This window comes from Triticum urartu, chromosome 1A (assembly GCF_056163025.1).
Source record: "Triticum urartu cultivar PI428250 chromosome 1A, HENAU_Tu73, whole genome shotgun sequence".
Taxonomy (NCBI): Eukaryota; Viridiplantae; Streptophyta; class Magnoliopsida; order Poales; family Poaceae; genus Triticum; species Triticum urartu.
Genome location: NC_141873.1, coordinates 507,873,359 through 507,880,277, shown reverse-complemented (window position 1 = coordinate 507,880,277; position 6,919 = coordinate 507,873,359).

Below are 6,919 nucleotides of genomic sequence, written 5' to 3'. Positions count from 1 at the left end.
TGCATTGATGCTATCAATTATTCTTTCAATCTGCACTTCATTGGCAACGCGAGGATGTATAGGGCGAAGACTTTGCTCTTGCTGATCATTGTCGTTGTTAGAAGGAATGTCTTCAGGCTGAGCATTGTCTTCATGTTGATCAGGTGCTGAGATGATAAGTTCTTCTTCAGGATGAGCTTCAGAAGGTATAATTTCTCCAGTTCCCATTAGCTTGATTGATTCACTAGATGGAACTTCATCTAGCACATTTGGCAGTTGCTCTCTTTGTGAACCATTGGTCTCATCGAACCGCACATCCACTGTTTCAACCACTTTGTAATGAAAGAGATTGAAGACTCTGTAGGAGTGCGAATCCTTTCCATATCCAAGCATAAAACCCTCATGTGCTTTTGGTGCAAACTTTGAGGTGTGATGTGGGTCCTTGATCCAACACCTTGCGCCAAATACTCTGAAGTAACTAACATTTGGCTTCTTGCCAGTAAGGAGCTCATAAGATGTCTTGTTCAGAAGCTTGTGAAGATAAACACGATTGATTGTATGGCATGCAGTATCAATGGCTTCAGGCCAGAATTTTCTTGGGGTCTTGTATTCATCTAGCATCGTTCTAGCCATCTCAATGAGTGTTCTGTTCTTGCGTTCGACGACGCCATTCTGCTGTGGCGTGTACGGGGCTGAGAATTCATGTGTGATGCCCAAGGTATCAAGATATGTATCAAGGCCAGTGTTCTTGAATTCAGTGCCATTGTCACTTCTGATGTGCTTTATCTTGGTGCCATAACTGTTCATAGCTCGATTGGCGAAGCGTCTGAAGACATCCTGCACTTCAGTCTTGTAAAGGATTATGTGCACCCAAGTGTATCTAGAATAATAATCAACAATAACGAAGCCATAGAGGCATGCAGTAGTAGTAAGAGTTGAGTAATGAGTGGGACCGAAAAGATCCATGTGAAGCAGTTCGAAGGGTCGAGTAGTGGTCATGATTGTCTTCGAGGGATGTTTGGCCCTCGTCATCTTTCCTGCCTCACAGGCACCGCATAAGTGATCTTTCTTGAACTTGACGCCCTCGATGCCTATGACATGCTTCTTCTTTGCCAGGGTGTGGAGGTTCCTCATACCAGCATGCCCAAGCCTCCGATGCCAGAGCTAGCATTCTGAAGCTTTTGCTAGAAGACATACGGCAAGCTGTGGTCCTGCTGAGAAATCTACCACATACAAATCATCTTTTCGATACCCTTCAAACACTAGAGACTTGTCAGATTCCATTAGTACAAGGCAACGATATTTTCCAAATATTACGATCATGTTCAAATCGCAAAGCATTGAGACAGACATTAAGTTGAAGCCAAGGGATTCAACAAGCATGAGTTTATCCATGTGTTGATCCCTTGAGATTGCAACTCTACCTAGACCCAATACCTTACTTTTACCAGTGTCAGCAAATGTGATGTGGCTCTTGTCGGATGGACGTAAGGTTGAGTCCATAAGAAGACTTCTTTTGCCAGTCATGTGATTTGTACACCCACTATCAATAATCCATTCTGAAGACGCTGGTGTCGTACCCTACAGTGCAGTTAGGGGGATAGGCTTCACCAAGAGCATTGTGAAGCAAAAACATTTGACGAACCAATGGGTTATGAAAGCTTAGATCTAGATTAGGACTAATAGGGAGAGTAGCAAGCGATTCAGGAACGAAGTACATAGTAAGACCATTCGGGCATTTGATCTTGCGCCCTACAAGATGTTTAAGGTCCCCAGCAATGGCGTCAGACGATTTTGGTTTTCTGCTGGAGACCTTTCCTTGCAAAAGAGAGTTAAGCTTTCTTAGCCACCCACATCTTCAAGGGTGGCTGAGAAGCAATAAGTCTAAGTGCAGCATCTGAGAATTTTGGCTTTGGAGCCCTATCAAACAGTCTTGCAGGCGGACAATAGTACTCATAAGAATAGGCAGAATAGTTCTTGGTCTTATGAACATGGCGGTTTGATGAACCGCTCTCATATTCATATGCCTGAGTATGGTTTCCCTGCAAAACATTTGCGTTAGTGCGACTCAGGTGAGTCCTCTGTCTGTATGAAGCCTTTGGACCGTATGAAGCCTTTGGTCTGAGGTTTGTCTTCTTCACGTGAGGTGTCATGATGACATTCACAGGAAGATTCTCCAGACACCTTTTCGGAACCCAGATCTTCTTCATAGGCGGTCCATTCCTGCAGTTAGTACCAATGTACCTGGCAAACACTTCACCATTCTGATTCTTAAATAGTATATAGTTTGCATCAAAGGATTCATCAATGATAATGGGGTTAGCACAAGTGAAGCCAGATAGATTGGATGGGTCTGCTGAAGGTTCCTTTGCAGCAACCCACATGGTTTTGGGGTACAGCTCAGGTTTCAAGTAAGAGCCATCAGCATTCATTTTCCTTACGAACCCAACACCCTCTTTCCTTGGGTTTTGGTTCAGTATATGCTTTTTGAGGACATCACATAGTGTCTGATGCCCTTTAAGACTTTTGTACATCCCTGTTTCAAGCAATGTCTTCAACCTAGCATTCTCATCAGCAATAGCAGTGGTATCCTCAGCAGAGGGGTTAGTTACCACATCAACAGTTGAAGATATTGCAACAGTAGTAGCAATAGAACATTCAACAACAGAAGTAGCATTATCACGCTCAATGCATTTAAGACATGGTGGTTCAAATCCTTCCTAAGCAGGACTGATCTGTTTGGCGCGAAGTGACTCGTTTTCCTTTTGAAGATCTTCATGAACCGCTCTCAATTTCTCAAGATCTTGCTTCCTTTGAAGATAATTATAGGAAAGCTTTTCATGAGTTGTTGAGAGAGTTTCATGACGACTTTCAAGTTCCTGATACTTAACGTGAAGATTTTTTATGTCTTCAATTAAGGATTCAGATCGAGTCATTTCAGCACCTAACAGATCATCGCTTCTGTCTAGCAGTTTTTGAATATGTTCCATAGCTTTCTGTTGTTCAGTTGCAATTTTAGCAAGTGTTTTGTAGCTGGGTTTTGAGTCACAATCAGAGTCATCGTCACTAGATGTTTGATAGTGAGTAGTGCGTGTGTTTACCTTGGCACCGCGTGCCATGAAGCAGTAGGTAGAAGCGAAGTAGTCCTTGTCATTTGCATCGGTGTCGGTGACGAGGTCATTGTCTTCAGTATTGAAGATGGACTTGGCAACGTATGCTGTAGCCAGACTTGCGACGCCTGAATCGGACTCCTCCTCAGACTCCACCTCCGCCTCCTCAGAAGCGGACTCCTCCTCTGAATCCATTTCCTTGCCAACAAACGCACGTGCCTTGCCAGATGAGCTCTTCTTGTGTGATGAAGACTTTGAGGAAGACTTGGACGAAGACTTTGAGTATTTCTTCTTCTTCTTGTCGTCAGAGTCATATTCCTTGCTCTTCTTCCTCTTTTTGTTCTCATTGTCCCACTGTGGACACTCAGAGATGAAGTGGCCAGGTTTCTTGCACTTGTGACATGTTTTCTTCTTGTAGTCGTGAGCAGAAGCTTCATCATTCCTTGAGCTTGATCGGGAAGACTTTCTGAAGCCTTTCTTCTTGGTGAATTTTTGGAACTTCTTCACAAGCATAGCAAGTTCCCTTCCAATGTCTTCAGGATCATCAGAACTGCTGTCAGATTCTTCTTCAGATGAGGAGACAGCTTTTGCCTTCAAGGCACGAGTTCGCCCATAGTTTGGACCGTAGATATCTCTTTTCTCAGAAAGCTGAAACTCATGTGTATTGAGCCTCTCAAGTATGTCAGATGGATCGAGTGTCTTGAAATCAGGACGTTCTTGAATCATCAGGGCTAGGATGTCAAACGAACTATCAAGTGATCTCAGTAGTGTCTTGACGACTTCATGTTTGGTGATCTCAGTAGCACCGAGGGCTTGAAGCTCATTTGTGATGTCAGTGAGTCGGTCAAATGTGTGCTGGACATTCTCATTGTCATTTCGCTTGAAGCGGTTGAAGAGGTTGCGAAGGACACTGATTCTCTGATCTCTCTGGGTTGAGATGCCTTCATTGACCTTGGAGAGCCAGTCCCAGACCAGCTTAGATGTCTTCAAAGCACTCACACGGCCATACTGTCCTTTGGTCAGGTGACCACAGATGATATTCTTGGCAGTAGAGTCCAGTTGAACAAATTTCTTGACATCAGCAGCAGTGACACCTTCTCCAGCCTTGGGAACGCCGTTTTCGACGACATACCATAGGTCGACATCAATGGCTTCAAGATGCATGCGCATCTTATTCTTCCAGTAGGGATATTCAGTTCCATCAAAGACGGGGCACGCAGCGGAGACTTTAATTATCCCTGCAGTCGACATAGCTAAAACTCCAGGTGGTTAAACCGAATCACACAGAACAAGGGAGCACCTGGCTCTGATACCAATTCAAAGTGCGTTATATCGACTAGAGGGGGGAGGGGTGAATAGGCGATTTTTATGAAAGTCTTCAAAACGTGGAAGTTATGAAGACAAATGATAGAAATAGACCTATTACCATGCAGCGGAAGGTAGACTACACTAGGCATGCCATAGTCAAGTATTCAATAAAGGAAAGCACAATGACTTAATAGCAGCAATGTAGTAAGGATCGGGTAGGAAGATATTATGAAGCCATACAGAACATGCAGTCACTCAGTGAAGACAAAAGATAGTGCAAACATACAATGACTTCACAAGGAGCAACAGTAAGTAAAGTGAAGGGAAGATGAAACCAGTGACTCGTTGAAGACAATGATTTGTTGGACCAGTTCCAGTTGCTGTGACAACTGTACGTCTGGTTGGGGCGGCTAGGTATTTAAACCTTAGGACACACAGTCTCGGACACCCAGTCCTGAACACACAGCTCAGGACACCCAGTCCTCACCGTATTCCCCTTGAGCTAAGGTCACACAGACCTCACCCAATCACTCTGGTAAGTCTTCAAGGTAGACTCCCAAACCTTCACAGACTTCGTTCACCGGCAATCCACAATGTCTCTTGGATGCTCAGAACGCGACGCCTAACCGGCTGGAGGATGCACAGTCCTCAAGTGTAATAAGTCTTCAGATCACACAGACAAGAAGACTTAAGTGATGCCCAATTCTCTTTGGCTCTGGGTGGTTAGGGCTTTATCCTCGCAAGGAATTCTCTCTCAAAGGCTTCGAGGTGGGTTGCTCTCAAACGACAAAAGCCGCACTCTTAATCTGAGCAGCCAACCATTTATGGTTGTGGGGGGTGGGCTATTTATAGCCACTTGGCAACCCGACCTGATTTGTACGAAATGACCCTGGGTCACTAAGGAACTAACACGTGTTCCAACAGTCAGATTTCAAACTCACACGGCAACTTTACTTGGGCTACAAGCAAAGCTGACTTGTCCGACTCTGGACAAGATTCGCTCTCATAGTCTTCACTCGAAGACATAGGTTTTTGGTTAGGCATTACTTCAGTCATTCTGACTGGTTCTCTTGGACCCCACTTAACAGTACGGTGGTTCCTATGACTCAACACAAAATAAAAAGAACTACGAAAGATCTAAGTCTTCGAGCTCCATAGGCTTCATGTGGTGTCTTCTCTTGTCAGAGTCTTCAATGTGAATATCTTCATATACCACCTTTGACTTCAATGTCTTCATACATTTTTAGGGGTCATCTCTGGTAGGAAAACCGAATCAATGAGGGACTTCTACCTGTGTTATCCTGCAATTCTCACAAACACATTAGTCCCTCAACTAGGTTTGTCGTCAATACTCCAAAACCAACTAGGGGTGGCACTAGATGCACTTACACCACTGTTAAATACTTAGTCTGATGACTGCAACGCAGGAACTGCGCCGGGCCGTTAAGGACATAAGCAGCCCGCCTCCACAACCCGAGGACTCAGGACGGTCTTTCGACCCAGCCTCTCAAGAGGATTTGGACATATCTATGGAGCTGATCGATGGAGTGTTCCATCAATTGAGCGAGGACAACGCCCTGGTGGCCATTACGGCTGATTATCCAGGGCTAATCCGAACACCCCAGGTACCTGAGACCGAAGTCCCTGTACCCCGGACAGGGGTTCGTCCACGCGTGTTTAATTTCCTGATTGCAACCGAAGTTTGTAGGGGAGGTTTTTACGGCAGAAGGCCGAACCTGTGGCGACAAACCAACCAGGGCCGCAGGGCCCCATGGGCAGAAAAGAGGTGCAGTCCGGACCGAGGCATCAGCGCGAAGGTATGGCACCCCCTTTATCCCAGTTGTTATACCTTCAAGTCACACTTGACACTCATGCCCTTTTCAGGACAAAGAGACCTCGCCGGACTATATCCGGAGAGGCTGTTAATCGCGCCTCCACCAGCCAGGCTCCAAAGCCTGGTCCGGGGGCGGAGGCAAACGCAAGGCATGTGCCAGACGTTCCTCCGATGGAGGATGCGGACGGGTTATCTGCCACCAACTCAGAGGTGGAATGTGCTATGAACCACAGGCGTCACCGGACAATTCTTCGCGACGCTTGCTTCTCCCAAGAGGCATTAGATGCCTTCAATTCGGGATATGCGCACCTCCGTGCCGCTCAAAATGGTATAGCCAGAGCCACGGAGCAATATGTAAAAGACATATGGGTAAGAAAATTTTGGTAAATATATATGTAGCAGTAGCCCCCGAGACTGAAAACAGTTAGAATAACTGGTTTAAGGATCATTTGAAATGCAGGTTCTTACAGAAAAGAATTCCCTACTGACCCAGGAGCTGGAAGAGTGCAAATCCCAACTACAGGCCGCACCAGCCGCGGCAGGGGAGCCTAAGGAGACCCTGTCTGGTAATATACATTTCGAAAGATAAGTATGTGGCGAAGCACGACTTTTGTGCGAATCTGACAAATAAAATTGCAGATGGCGCCGGATTGAATCCGAAAGGCAACACCTCGAACACCAACTAAAG